The sequence below is a fragment of the Haemaphysalis longicornis genome, unplaced genomic scaffold (genome assembly GCF_048455015.1).
Source record: "Haemaphysalis longicornis isolate Haplotype H1 unplaced genomic scaffold, Haemaphysalis longicornis Haplotype H1 scaffold_8, whole genome shotgun sequence".
In the NCBI taxonomy this organism is placed as follows: Eukaryota; Metazoa; Arthropoda; class Arachnida; order Ixodida; family Ixodidae; genus Haemaphysalis; species Haemaphysalis longicornis.
In genome coordinates, this window is record NW_027526445.1 from 81,160,801 (window position 1) to 81,176,290 (window position 15,490).

A 15,490-nucleotide genomic window follows, 5' to 3' on the forward strand; every position below is an offset into this window, starting at 1 on the left:
AAGTGCTTGGAACAGAAATTAAAATATTTGCTTTATTTTAAAGGAGGAAGTGCAACGAAACCTTGACAATACCGGCAGGCGTTCGGGCTTTTGTGTTCGTGTAAAATTAGCAATGGCTTGTATCGCCTTAGTTGGAGGCTGTAAGCAAGCTACGCATGGGTCGTTGATGAGGACTGCAGTATTTCTAGCCCCTTCATTAGATTAAACGCCCACCCGTGGAATGTAAAAACGTGCAAATGCAATATTTTATGATCACGCGACTTTTTCACTGCCCCGCCCACCTATAAAAAGACGCGACATTAGCTGGGGGCACCAGTACATTATTGTGCTGCAGACATGACTTAAAACAGTCGTAGGATAAACAGACATTATAGAGTTTGTTTGTGTAGATTGTTGTAGATCCCCACGTTCGCACAAAGGGTGCGAAATTCAAGCAATACAAAATTCAACCAGCGCGCGCAACTATTGTCTTAATGGGATGACGCTGGAGGAGTCTCGAATTTACCAAAAAAATGCCGAATTTCAAAACAAACACTCTAACCTTTACGGCGTATAAGCGTCTCAGCCTTATACTTGCACAAATGTTTGAACAGAAAGAAGATGAAACTGAAGCGCGATCGCTTATACAGAAGTTTTTTAAAAGTCTATTTGGAAATTCAAGATTGTGTCATATTCGATCTGTGTAATAATCGCCCTGTAACGTACGGGCAAAAAATTTTCGAAAACAATTCTTTATGGCGTAAAAATTGGTTGTGCGGTGATTTCGATTTCATAACTAAGTCCTGAATTACCGAGTATTTTAGATCGCGGATTTTTGTGCAGGTTGTTAAGGTAAAAGGCTGCCATGACAGAAGCACAACTACACTACATATATATTTTAAGGTGGGTTGGGTTTTAGCGATAATTGATAACAAATGACTTCTATCAATTGGTAGGCAGAAACAAGATTAGATGTCATCACTGGCTTCAGCCAATCAGTAGGTGAATTGCGTGTAAGAAGAGAACTGTGGCGAAAATAATGCTATGGAAGGTGCCTTCTCATTGTTTATTTTAATTTGGCTGAATAAATGTGTCACTATGTGCCAATTACTATGCTAGTGTACAAATTAGGTTTAAGTAAAAAAACAACTTCTTAAAAAATGCATATTGGGCAGGTACGTTCTAATTACAATGCTTGAGTTGACGTCTATTAATAAGCTATCATAATGCAGCCTTGGTAATCGCCGATTATGTTCGTTGAAAACGAAGACGGCAGCGGCGCTCTCTACTCGTGCCTGTTGTCAAGGCTTCTACCAAATGCTTTCTATCACATTATACGGCATATAGTTTGCCACGCGTGCTTCAAATATTTCGCGTTCTCGCTGTTTGCTATACGTCTCTAATGCTCTTGTCTGCGTGGATTCTGCTTGCAGCATTGTGCTGCACACTGAGGTTTGCAAAGTAGAGCCGGTTTTCCGCCTGGTCCTTTTTCCGCGGTTGCACACTTGTGGAAATTGTTCGTGTATACAGGCATACCGCGGCAGTAATGCCAGATACGTGAGACACCAGAAGCACCTTATTTAAAAATATATATTTCGTCTTTCTAATTTTTCATTGAATTAGTTTGTGCAAGTCGCACACAGCCGGGATGGACTTTGGGAGCGTTTTCTGGATGGAATAGACTTTGGAATGGCAGTGAATTGTTGAGCAGACGGAAATGGCCTACGCAACAAACAAATCCGCGTGAACTAACCCACCAGTTGACGTTGTGTTACACCGATGTTTGTTAAGCATTCCCACTGTGAACAGCATGTTTTCTAGTTCGAAAGATACTGGCCTAACTACGGCCTTGATGAATAGATTTGACGGTTTTACCATAGGTAGAACACATCTTGAGGATACATATAGTTAAAGTAACAAGAAACAGGTGTAATTAGTTAGAGTATATTCAGACGGAAGAGATTTACAATCAATAACTAAGGGAATAACTTCAAGATCCTGGCGATCAAAGCGAGACGTAAAATGCATGGTAAGACAAAGAAATGCTGTGTTTTCTGCTCATTCATAATGGCACGTAACCATCGGCGTTATATAGTTTGTATGGCTTCAGAGAAATGCAGCTATGCCCCTATAAATAGTTTGCTATTGCGTATTGCTCGTCGCGAACACATTGATTTTGCATTTGCCAGTGCAATTAGGGCGGAAATGAATGAAGCTTGGCCAAGTAATTTTAGTGGCTAGCAAAGTAGTACAATGTTTCGACATATCGCAGCTGAAACACTGACAGCGGACGCTTCGAACGGCTGGCCTCAGAAAACGCTCTTTCTCACTCAAGGTGGCTTTTCAGCAAAAAGATCTTACGTGCAGTTCTTGTTACGTCAGAATTGCTTTGGTTTGCATACACGTACCAACAAAAATATTTCTCGAGATGCGGAATAATGTTCCCACATTTCGAGTCTACAAAAAAAAGAAAAAGTTACAAGGCTAAGACAAGGCACTCTTACTAGTTCTGTAGAGGATTGGCAATGTTGACCGACGGCCTTCGAGTTGGCGCAATGAATATACATCAACCAGCCCAGATATACATTCGTGTTTGTAATCTTTATTAAGTTTTAAGAAGTAAAGCTTGTGTGTTCAAGCGAAGTAAACAACATCTGTTTCCGTGTGCAATGACTCACCACAAAGATAGAAATATGCTAAGTCAAAACAAGCCTTTTCCAGACGTAGGGAATACCACTACGCCATAAACACACATTTTGGAGATTTTTGTTACATAATTATACGGCAAACATTTATGGATACGTATCCTAATTCATATGTATATTTACACAGGGTCCAACGTGAAACAAAAACGGCTAGCTTTTACCTATCCTTGCTTGGCGTATGCTAGTTTTGTTTTCGCATGGTGACGTCCGCTAATTTTCTAATGCTCCTTCATGTATGTACTTGAGGGTGTTTGAATGTTCAATGCGGCTTGAGGTAAAGGTCGTAACCTACGCAGAGCCTTATTAGTGTTCTAACGGTTTTATATTTGTGTTTTTGTATGTTTTCTTGAAGAATAAAAGTGGGGTGTTACCTAAGCACATTTTATAAAGTGTTCACTACAGAGATGGGTCACTGACAAAATTTTTAATGCGAAGGATTGCCTGCTCCCTGAGCGCTCCTAGCAATTCTCCTGGGTTTTAAAGCAACGTGAGGTACTTTGCGGTATTGTTTTGTGTGGCTGATAGCACTGCGCTGGCTTCGGCTAGCGACTAATTGTTCACTGAAGAGTTATATAGAGACTAAACTAAAAAAGGAAAACACACTATTGCCTAAACGTGTCGCTGGTGAGTACCAATTGCACGTTCTTTTTTATTTGTTTAGAGTAAAAATCTACAATAATATGTTAGAATATGTTTCAAAACATGCTACTGCTGTCTGTATAGAATCCTGAACACAATATTTTTGCTTCAAAACAACCAATGTATTGTTAACGAGGAGCGGAACTTTGCTGTTGCACTTTCAATATGTATTATTTTGCGTTAGAGGGGTGGCATGTTGTGCCGTTTATTTGTGCATAACATTTTATATTTTCTCTACAAAGGTGAAGTGGTTCTGCGAAGGCAAAAAAATGGCAATATTTATAAATAATAGGTTATGAAACCAGTGGAAGTGCGATATTTTCCCCTGCACCAAAAACAGGGCGCACAGGTTACGTTGGCTGGTGATTCCGTATTCCCTTTGCCAATGGATCTATCCTAGTGCTAAAATGAAGTTTATCGTGGAGCAGACTTGTTGTACTGTCAATGAAGGACCTATCCTGGAGTTAATATGAAGTACATTCGGGAGCACATTTGTTGTAGTGTCACCACAAAACATTGTTTTTTATAATTGTAACCGTAGCCGCTAATTTATTGCGTGCGTACTTCGATATCTAGCATGTAAAACGCGTGTGAACGCATGGGTAAAATTAATTTTGACTGTTCCCCTGGCAGCCATAATGAGACAGTATTTACAACATTGCTATTGATTTAAATAAGTGCGGTAACGAACTACTGTAGTTTCTTTTTCTTCAATTCCACTTCACTTCCTAATATTCGCTGTTACTAAGTAGACTCTCATTGGGGCTATGCTTGAATTACTTGAGGCTTGGTTGATTGATTAGGTGCTTGGAGAGCCATCCTAAAGGTATGAGTGAATGCATAAGCGCTGCTAGAATAAGTCGTAATATTTAGGACGTCCCGATGTTAGAAACTGTCGTTGGGACCTCAGTGGCTAAATTCCTTTATTAGAACAAAAACCAGGGAAGTATTCCATGCGTAGTAAACAAAGACTGGTTACAACTTTCTGAAGCAGGGCGAGAAAATTATTTACAGCATCACGTGGCGTAGTGAAGAGACCAAAATATACGATAGAATTATAAAAAACGGCACGTGAGAATGAGGCTACTTCATAATTAGGTATTGAAGCTAAACGCCGCTTAAATTCTTTGAGACACAAATGTAAAGGGTACATGGCTTTTTAATTGTTGTTCCATACGAATACACCATAAAATTGTGTAGTTAGTTTGCCATGATTTGTACAGAGTTTGAACATGGGGATCTTGCATTGTTTATTAAAGAAGCACGTTGTGCATCTTATTCTCTATATTCTCCATGTCACACTCAGTGCTACGTGAACTTTGTAGTTCTTCAAAACAGATTGCTCTTTTTCGGTCTGACGGTATTGGGAGAAAATGTATTTAAAATGGGACATCTTCGATCAGACGTTACACCGTCGTGTCAGGCAGCTTTGTGGCCTCGACAACAAAAGAGCTTACTAGACTCGTGTATGATGCAGTTGGATTGTAGACGGCCAAGCAACTGTATTTTTATTCGCGGATTTCGGTCAATGTATACATGCAAGACATCAACAAAATTACACAACGTCAAAAGGCACTAGCACATACCTTGCTAGTGTGTCAGGCTTAAAAATACTCTATCCACGTCCCGTTCTCCAGCACAGCACTTACACAGGTGAACTAGGCTCGGGTTTGAACACCTCGAATATGTAACGGATATTCTCACAAAATATTCGATCCCGGATCTGGCATCTACATCATTATACTGACGGGCCATGCGAGCTTTTCGTATACCGGGTAGGGCCAACAACATTATGGCGTAAAATAGAAAAGACCCTTCATTTTTTTTGCTAAAAACCTAATTATTATCTCCAGAAAAATCTTTACGGTACCGGGTAACACACCCCTTAGGAAGATCCGTCCCAACAATGTATGCACACGTGTTTGATGGTTTCTGACGTTTTGCATGGGAAGCAATCAGGGCCCCAAGGCATAAATAAATCTTTCTCAATATTCCATGTTTTTTCCGCTAGTACACCCACGTGAAATTTACAAAAACACGATATAAGATGGCCAAATGCTCGCATGCTTTTCAATGGCATTATGGTATAAGCACATTTACAGTTGCATCTCTAAGACAGTATCCACGAGATCCTTTTACCATTTCTTCATTCGCACATGAGATAAATAATCCAAGGTGAAGCGGGAACAAAAAAACTTTGTGTCATCTACAACTTTACGTAGTTAACCATGGATTTCTCAACCATAAACACAACAGCAAGAAACCAATTCGGGCAGCGCTGCACCTAAACGTAGCTGACACACTGTGCGCAAAAAAGGGTCCCGTACATCTCGCAGAAGAAGAAAAGGGTTTATTACTTGCCGCAAAAATAAGTGTACCGAAGAAAATCCACCGGAACAGACATGATGGATCAGTTTTGCCCGATTCTTTGGCTACGATGTGGAACCCGATAAAAACATGGAAAAAACACTGTGCAATCTTTCTACAATGGCACGCCCGCAGCATAATAATTGCATCAGGTACCGCAGTTTGAATACGAAAAAGAAATTTTAAACACCACCATGTGAAAAAAACGAATAGTTGCTTTCACCCGCTTTCCAGCCTAATCCTGTACCTCGATTGCTTGCCTTTAAGTACGGTTGGCTGGCATAACCAATGATTCCTCGCGAATGTGCACACCGCTTTGCCAAGTCTTTTATTACCACGATCTGGTGCCTTAGGGTTACTCTTTATTACTATACCGTATTCGTTATACATTGCCTACGCGGCACTCTGGGCACTAAGGCACACTGGGCACTAAGGCAATCGGATCCCCTCAACAATGAATATCGTAGACGTCTTTTTTCATGTAACTCTGCACTCCTACCTTTGGTAAACTCACCGACGATCTTGGCGCACGTTTCTCATCTAGGACGACAGCCAGAACGTTGCGCCTGCCGCCTTGGCCCTTGGGGCAACACTGAAAACAAGACACCAATGAATCAGTGTCTTATTGGCGGAATACATTAGATTGTTTGTTGGATATTGAGTGGAGGCGAAGTACATATATTCATACATAGTGGCCCTGGCTGACCTCCTGATCAATGCCGCTACCGCTGGGGATGCCCAGCTCCAGAGCTCTGACGAACTCATCCAGGCTCTTCACAAACATTTTGTGTTCACGCAGAGGGGTGGAACATTGGGTCGCGAGTTTCGAGGCATAACCGAACACCAACCGAAGAAATTATGACGTTGCGGCATGTTACTGAGACATGCTAAGAAAGGAGAGTTGAGGGGGGAAAAGATGCAGAGCAGCGAATAATCGATTCATGCTCGGCTTTACTGACATCCGAAGTCGTAAAGGTTTTATGACAGAGTATAGATCTTCGGTATTACCATAAGGTTTCAACGTACAAGCTCAATGAGGCGAAATTGCCATGCCAGCTCCAAGTTACGAAAAACGCGCTCGAAGGCAAATACTCTGGCACTCCGAAAAGCTCAGTAGCGTCACCGCCTGATGTCAAGGGCCTAAAACGTGTACACCGTCTGGTGCTTCCCGTGAAACATTAGGTCATCCTAACGAACTTGTTGACAGCGCCAATAAAATAGGACAGTTGGGACTGAAAGTAGAGAACAAAACATGTTTCATTGAGCGAAATTCTCTACTTCACCGGTGTTCGAAAGTAGGCACGTCCCAGCTCAGCATCACCAAAATCAGACCAACCATTTATACAATAAAGCACCGACAGTTTCTACTACTTGCACTGTGTAACGTCGCACACAACCTTGACCCTAGTGAGTGGAGGCCCGTCAATACACCGAAGTAATGACCCTTCCCAGTTGTGCCGGCGCAACATCACATCCCATTCACCGCCACGTGCACAGAGAGCTAGGTCATGGATAATTTGTTGTCTCTATAACATAGGAAGGGAAATATTGTTAAAAAATAGCGCAGATTGCACTATCGCTGCGATACTGGAAAAACAGCACACCTCGTGGACTCTCCACTTTGTGGGATACTTAAATGCTGCACGTCTCATTTACTTGGAACTCGCCGCTGAAAGTTGTGCTCGACTGGCAGCCCTGGCTGGTCTCGTCCGGCGGGTTACACTCCTCTACCTCGGTGTACTGTATCAGCACGCGGTACATCCCGCGGTCAATTCAAACGATCGCCCGCGCTTGCAATGCTAGGTGATTGGGGTAAAGGCCTATATTGTAACGTGAGGGACCCACGTTCGATTCCGACCACTGGAAGCGTTTTCCTTTCAATTGGCTGAGCAATGTGTTCTTCCGCGCCATCGATTATCCCGTACCGCTCTGTTTTTTTAGTGGGCTTGCGGTTAGGTGGCCAGTTGCACATCGTAAATGTCCCGGTTTCGATGCTCTGAACCACCCTAACCAGGTCTCTTTCTTGAGTGTTTGAGTTTTTTGGTGAGACGGAGTACGAATACCTCGGCCTGAATATCAGCCCTGCTGTTGAAGCGCCACGGCGTGTTGGTACGCTAGCGTCACTGAAGGCTGCGTTCAGTAACATAGCCTTGTTACAGGTCATAACCGTTAGACTGAACAAGAAGCAGCGTGGTAATATCAAGCTCTCGAACGGCGGAAGAAAAGCTTAAAAAAGCACTATTAGTAGTGATGCAGACTACGACGAGTGTTTTATGGTGGTTCGTTCTGGACCTATCTCCCCTCATCAATGACGACCAATAGTTGTGTGGCCACATCTTATTGTATTTACGGCTCGATGGACAATCAAAACTTAGCAAGGATGATAAAAACTACTTTTAGTTGCACCCTAAGAACCTCAAAGAAGAGTTTATGACGGTCATCTCACCTCCACAGGAAACTTGTATTGCATCACAACAGTCACTTCGTAGGTGGGCTAAATCCCACAACACTGCTTTTGTTCTAGGCATCACCACCTTACCTTAATCCCTGTACATCTAGGCGCTGCCCTCTTGTCTAGTAGCGCAACAGGACCATACAGTACTTACCATGGTCTCTCCACCATCCGTGCAATGATATTCAGCCGATCGGCATCACAGCGTTTAATACATATTCTTCGTTCTAATACCTGCACTGGATTTCACTGTGTACAGTGTCTGCGTGGTGTTGTTATGTAAGTCGCATGTTTAATCTTTATGCAATGTGAAGGTGTCTCTTACATTTTGGCAAAGAACACCCCAACAAAACTGGTGGAAAAACGAAGTTTACAAAAAACGGTACTTTACTGGAAATTAGTTTTTAGTGAGCGCCAGTGTTTCGCAAATAACAAGTGAAATGTTTCTAATAAACATAATGCGTAAATGTGTATACAACATAAAGAAATGTAAATAAACGTAACACGTAGACGTGATGTTTATTAAAAACGTGATACGTTAAACGTTAATACGTTGAATACGTAAAATGCATTGGTAATACAAAATGTCTGTACAAAATTTCCCTGGAATACGAACATAAGCAAGGAGTTCTCCAACTTTGGCCACGGGTGCAGGCATACCTCCGCAAACTTGACACGTCTCCCTCAAACTCGCTCACTATTTTTTTTCGAATGACCACGCACTCAAGCCCAGATTCATTGCTTAGCAGCACTTCTGCGCTCACACAAACTCAAACTCACAGTGAGTGCAAAACTCAGAATGCACCCCGACTCAAAACTTAAAATGTACTCAAAACTCAAAATGTACTAAAACTCAACATGTACCTAAACTCAAAATGTAATCACAACTGAAAATATACTGAATTTAAAATGTATTCAGAACTCAGAATGTACTCAAACCCAAAATGTACTCAAACTGAACATGTACTCATTACTGAAAATGTGCTCAAAAGTCAAAATGTACTCGAACTCATAATGTACTCATAATGAACATGCACTCAAACTCAAAAAGTACTCAAACTCAAAATAAACTCAATCTCAAAATGTACTCAAAACTCAAAATGAACTCAGTACTCGAAATTGCCTGAAAATTCAAAATGATTTCAGCACTCAAATGCACTCACAAATCACTCGTGCTAAGACTTTACTCGGGCTCGGATGAACTCTGACTTCATTAGCATTCAGAGGTTTAAAATTCATCGTCGTAAAAATATCACGGGTGCAGATTTGCGACAACAAACTCTTGCATTCGCTACGACATGACACTGCAACTCCAGTGAGGTCGGAAGCAACTTCCGTTGCACATTTAACACCGCCATACTTGCTGGCCATGATGATTAGCGCTGCTTGGAAGCAATTGTACGTACATAATGGATGCCAAACTCTTGATGTAGGTCTGTGCTTATGTTCGTGACAGAGGCGGTCCAGACTCAATGGTGTGCTGGGGCCCTGGGGCGAAACAAACAACTTTGGTCGAGGGGACGTGCGCTCACTGCTCAGTTCATTTACGTCGAAGCTGTTCAGGGTCTTTCTCCGCATCGTGAAAAAACGCCTTGTGTATAGCGAACTGTCCCCGCGAATGTCTGAGGCGCGAGACGCTCATGGATATGTCTTTGCTTTTTTATTCCGTAGTATTCTCCCAAGCAGCTTAGGCCGATAGCCAATCATTGGACGCCCCTTGGCTTCCCTTTGGCTTCCGATAGCTTGGCCAGGCGCCGGCCTGTACGTAAAAGCCATTCGTAGACAACGCGCGCTATACGACCGACTTTGAGGACACGCATTGGCTGGTGCGCAAAAAATCGCACTGGACAGCGCGCTATTCAGACGTAATTTTTGATCATAAAATTTTACGAAGACTAGTAGCCTATATGCGACGCAGGTATTTATGAGTGCCTTTAAACACGTCTTGGAATTTTCTTGTTAGTTGAATGACCACTTAAGTTCACTCAAATTATTGCTGAAGTTTGCGTGTTTTTGAATTTGTTTTCACGCGCAGCGAACAAATAAAAAATAATTCCAAATCATTTTCAAGCTTGTGTCAAGTATCACATTTAAATAAAAAGTATTTACAGGTGTAAATGCACACAGCCTTAACTGTTGTTGCATACCGCTGCATGAAGTCTCACTGTAGAGCAATTGTGTGCGTTATTTTGCTTGTATACATGCGCAACCGGCGCGCAAGCAGCACCACTCGAGTGCAGCACTGCGGTCGTTGCCCGTGGCGTTTCCCCAACATGACGGATTATGACGGTTAGAGCGCAGTGAACAGGCCAAAACGCAGCGAAACGTAGTTACCTAAAGAGTCACAGCACCGTGCCACGAAACACAGCGTACCTAAACTAAAGTGCACCTTAATCAAAACAGCGTGAGAGAGTGTGTTAAACGTTTAGTAGGAATTGGTCATTTGTGTGTCTTAACGCAACGGTGTCCGTCGAACTACTTGAGCGTTGTGCGTCTCCGCTTTCTTTTTCTCGGCGGTGGGGCCGTGGATGGCCGCGAGGCCGCGGCACTCGTCCGACGTTTTTGTGTCTTTTGTGGTATTGAAACCGCCGTAGTACTCCTGTGCGTGCCTGTGAGGTGCGTTTTGTGGTCGGTGGCTGTGTGAAGTATACCTGACTGGTGTAATAACATCGTTTGCCTGCTACGGCTGCCGCTGAAAACGGTAAGTCACCATTTCATTTCCTTTCACGGTGCGGGAGTGCTCGCGCTCGTTCCCGCCAAAGCCTCAGCTGTCGCTTATAACTGGCGCTCGCGAGTGCTGCTTAGTGTTGTTGGTTCTTGCGAAGAAAAAAGTGGTAACATACATGTGCTTCCAATTGTGTGACGCCAGTTCTAGCTATCCTTTTTCCGGCTTTGTGTTTTCCGAAGAAGCAGCCGTGCTCCCACTGCAGATTCACGACGTTCAGCATGCGTTGAAGGAAGACTCGTGTGCAGTATTAGAGTTGCGGATGTAATAAGCAGGCCTAATCAAACTCTAGCTATTATTGAAGATTTCATTTCAATATTTTCTTAAGCAACGTAAAGGTATTGTCGAGCGACAAAGTAATTACACTACCCCTGGGCTTCTCCGTCGGTTTCGTTCGCGTCTTGGGCGTTTGACAGGGCAGAAGTGAGCGAAGGCACAACAAAATTTCACGGAACCGCTGGCGTGTTGCTTTGTCTATTGGACTTTTTTAAATTACCTTGCGCGACTGCAATACGAGTGACGCCCATTTTCGGTGAAAGTCCGGACTGTTTTCTCAAGAACGAGCCAAGTAACTGCTACCGTAAAACGCAGTATTGAAAAAAGAATAGTGCAGTACGTTTTACGTTTCATAGCGCGTGTTAACAAGCTAGAACTTTCGGCTGAATATTTTCACACGGACATGTGGTAAGGCTTGTATAGGGGCTGTATTTAGTAAGCAGCGTGAATTTAGCATTATAGTGAACAATTTTTTTTACTTATTACAGGCGCTACGACGCCTAGGTGTTTCCCGTGGAGAAGTGGCGGATGCAGCAGTGACAAGCTTTCGAAGCTGGGCTATTCTACAATAGTGCTGCTCAACAACATATTGTGATATTGGCACGTCGCGAATTACCGGGAATGAGGGCCTGTTTTTATTTACCTAATGCTTCTGTTTTGTAGGCATCTCAAGCAGTTAAACGAATGATAATGGGTTCGCGCTTAATGAGCAGCGCTTTTTAAAATTTTTTCTCGACTGTTGTGTGTGTGTTTGCTTTCATATTTGTGTTCGTATTCTTGCCACTGTTGAGCCAGGTTTCTCGTATATTTGATGTGTATAATAAAAAAGCTACACAGAGAGACCAGGAGTGTTGTGTTGCTCAATTGTTTTTGGCAAGTTACGTATGTATAATTGCTTCGCAAAGTTGATGCAGTTTGCTTAATATGCCTCGCGGTCCCATTTCTGTTTTATACATGCCATTGTAGAGAAAATTATTTAACGAGTGCGCAATAAATAAATAATGCGCACTCGTTTAATAATTTCCTGTATACCAGCATGTATAAAGCAGAAATCGGGCCCCGAGGCAACTCATAAAATAAGCATTGGTCGTAAGGACTGGCCACAAAGCCAAAAATGTGCATGAAAATAGCGTGGGGTCCACCCATTTGCATTATCATGGCAAGATACTTTGCCAAGCGTTGTCCAATATTGGCCTTCCAGGGCTTGGCCAATTGTTGGCTTGTCACCTTTCCCAAACACCAGCCAATATTTGCGGCCGAGGTATTGCCAAGCCTCGGACACATTGGCCAGTGATGATTTGCCATGCTTGGGCTTGGCAAAATCTGCTGCTTGGGCTGTGCTGAGTACTCCCTCCCGCTCTCCCGGCCATGATCGTGTAGAGCCGTGCATTTACGAAAAAATGCAGGTATCACAGAAGTACAAACTGTAATTTTTGTAAGAGCCTAAATGCAGATAATTCATCAATAAAAATTTTATGAACTAAAACATGTAATAAAGAAAAACTATCAAAAATGGCCGGCGGTGTAACACAAGAGTAATGAATAGTCACAGGTTGGGTTAAAATTCAATGTGATGCGCCGTTACGGCCCGTCGAGTATAAAATAAATTGTTTTGAGGAGGGAAATCACGCGGGACAAAAAAAATGATTCGCGGTCATAATCATGACTTTGTCATCGTAAGTCATAATAAAGTTTGGAATTCATGATGATGACCCGTAGACGTATTTGGTCTCAAATTAAATATTTCGATAAAGGAAATAACGTTGCACAAGTAATAAATACATCCTGCTAGTAATAATGACATAGTAATGGTGAGTTAGATTTCAGTCAACCTAGATTTCAGAACCTTAGATTTCAGTCAACCTAAAGAACAAGCATGGTTCCGTAACGGTTATTCAACAATGGACCCCATTAACACGATTAATCAGGTGATAGACAAGTGCGCTGAGTAATCTGAACCGCTATATTTAGCCTTCATAGATTGTGAGAAAGCGTTAGCCTCGGTCGAAACCCTAGCAGTTATTCAGGCATTACGGAACCAGGGAGTAGATCAGCCTTATGTAAAAATACTAGAGAATATCTACAATGGGTCTACAGCTAGCATCATCCTCCATAGGGAGAGCAGTAAAATACCTATAAGGAAGGGTGTCAGACAAGGAGACACAATCTCTCTAATGTTATTCACAGCATGCTTACAAGAAGTATTCAGAACGTTGGATTGGGAACAGGTGGGAGTAAGGGTTAATGGAGAATACCTCAGTAACCTCAGATTTGCTGATGACGTTGCCTTGCTAAGTAACTCGGGGGACGAATTTCACAGCATGCTTTCCGCACTAGACGAATGGAGTAGAACCATGGGCTTGAAAATTAATATGCAGAAAACTTAAGTGTTGATCAATAACCTCGGGACAGCAACACAGTTTGGAATAGGGGTGGTGTAGTGGAAGTGGTAAAAGAATATATCTACTTAGGCCATATTGTTACCCCGAATCCCAACCATGAGGCAGAGATAATTGGAAGGATCAGAACGGGGTGGAGTGCGTACAGCAGACATTCTCAGATAATGATTAGCAGCCTGCCATTGTCCCTGAAGAAGAAAGTGTATAACAGCTGCATCTTGCCGGTACTCACCTACGGGGCAGAAACTCGGAGGCTCACTACGGGGGTTCAACTTAAATTGAGAACGACTCAGAGGGCAATGGAGCGGAAAATGATCTGTGTAACATTAAGAGACAAGAAGAGAGCGGAGTGGGTCAGAAAACAGACGCGTTTTAAGGACATACTGGTGGAAATTAATATGAAATGGTTGTGGGCAGGGCATTTAATGCGGAGGCAAGATAACCGTTGGTAATTAAGTGTAACAAAGTGGGTCCCTAGAGAAGGCAAGCGTAGCAGGGGGCGGAAGAAAGTTAGATGGGGGGATGAGATCAAGAAGTTTGCCGGGCCAAATTGGTCACAGTTGGCACACGACCGTGGTAATTTGAGAATAATGGGAGAGGCCTTTGCCCTGCAGTGGGCGTAGATAGGCTGGTGATGATGATGATGATGCGCCATCACCGGTGCCTGGATTAGGCGTTCAAAGTTTTGCGGGTTCAAAAAGGGGGGCCTGCACGCAAAACCGGGCTTCTTACCGCAAACGATGCAATACCGGTTCTTCTGGTGCGGGGTTTAGATATCGAAATTACATGGCTCAACGCGGTTGGTCGGCTGTCCTCCTCAATCGACTGGTTCAGGTGGGGGTTGATGTGTTATAGAGACAACTTACACACACAGTAAGATGCATACGAGGGGTAGGAAAACGAGCTGCCACATGTTTGTACGCGATAATCGTCCTCAAGGGCTTCCAGGTTTTTAATCGCCATGGGACGGACGCATGCCAATAGTTTGGAGGAAGAAGAGAAAGAATTGAAGTGTTGTCCGAACACAAGATTGAATGGGTGCAAAAACAACGGCAGGCTGCTTGCACCGCTGTAACCGCCTCAAGTTCAGCTCTTCGAGTCGCGGCGAATCTCTCCCAGATTAACAACAAATTTTCCGGTCGGAACACCGGCGTGAGCCAATATCACTTCTTTAGAGGGCTTTCAGGCAATAGTTTCGACCGAATCCGTCACTTCTAAGCACGCGTACATGACCGGTGGCCAGTTTATGCATGCGCAGGTTTGCAGTTAAGAAGTGAGGAGGGAGAGAGGCGCACACGCGCAGTTATAGGTTTTATGCCCGCACTGGTGGATGACATGTCCGTTGTGGTGGTGTGAGGTTTAAACACGGATGTTAAAGGGCCCAATAGGACCTGCCCTGAATCCGTTTTGGTAGACCGGATCGGGTTTGTGTGTCGGCTTATGTTCAGATTACCCACGCAAAACGCGTATTGTTATCCATGGACGTAAAAATTGGCATGCCACGCCGGTCGGTTTCTCTTAGACGTGACATGATGTAGTTCTCTAAAGTATTACGACAGTTGGGACAATAGTTTGAACCCGGCTTTACACAAGCAGTAAGATGCATACGAAGCTGGAGGGACACAGGCAGGTTCATCTTTATCTAGAAGAACAAAGCTTTGATCTGTCAGAGGTTGATTCAGCTAATGAGCTAGGAAATATGCTCCATCCCAAATTACGACAAACGTGCTTTGTTTCGCCCACTGCGTGGACTGCATCTAGCTTTGCAGATCATCCGTCTTCACAGAGTGGAAGGGCACTAATTTTTTTAAATGTTTTGTATTTGCGTTTGTCACGTTCCTAATCCAGGAGACATTACCTTGATTTTACGGTGGGTGTGACAACTGCATATTTATTTTATGAACATAGGCCACGTGTAAGTAACCTCAGGGTGTTCCACGTGCAATGA

The 15,490-nt window shown here is 43.2% G+C and overlaps 1 protein-coding gene across 1 annotated transcript in view; it reads left to right on the forward strand.

The window, feature by feature from the left end:
• The first annotated feature begins 3,065 nt into the window (after nucleotides 1–3,065).
• Nucleotides 3,066–15,490, forward strand: part of LOC144148169 (pancreatic lipase-related protein 2-like) — a 139,888-nt gene continuing 127,463 nt past the window's right edge. The window contains exon 1 of the mRNA XM_077679749.1: nucleotides 3,066–3,308. The gene's annotated coding sequence lies outside the window, so the exon portion shown is untranslated. The remainder of the gene's footprint in view (nucleotides 3,309–15,490) is intronic.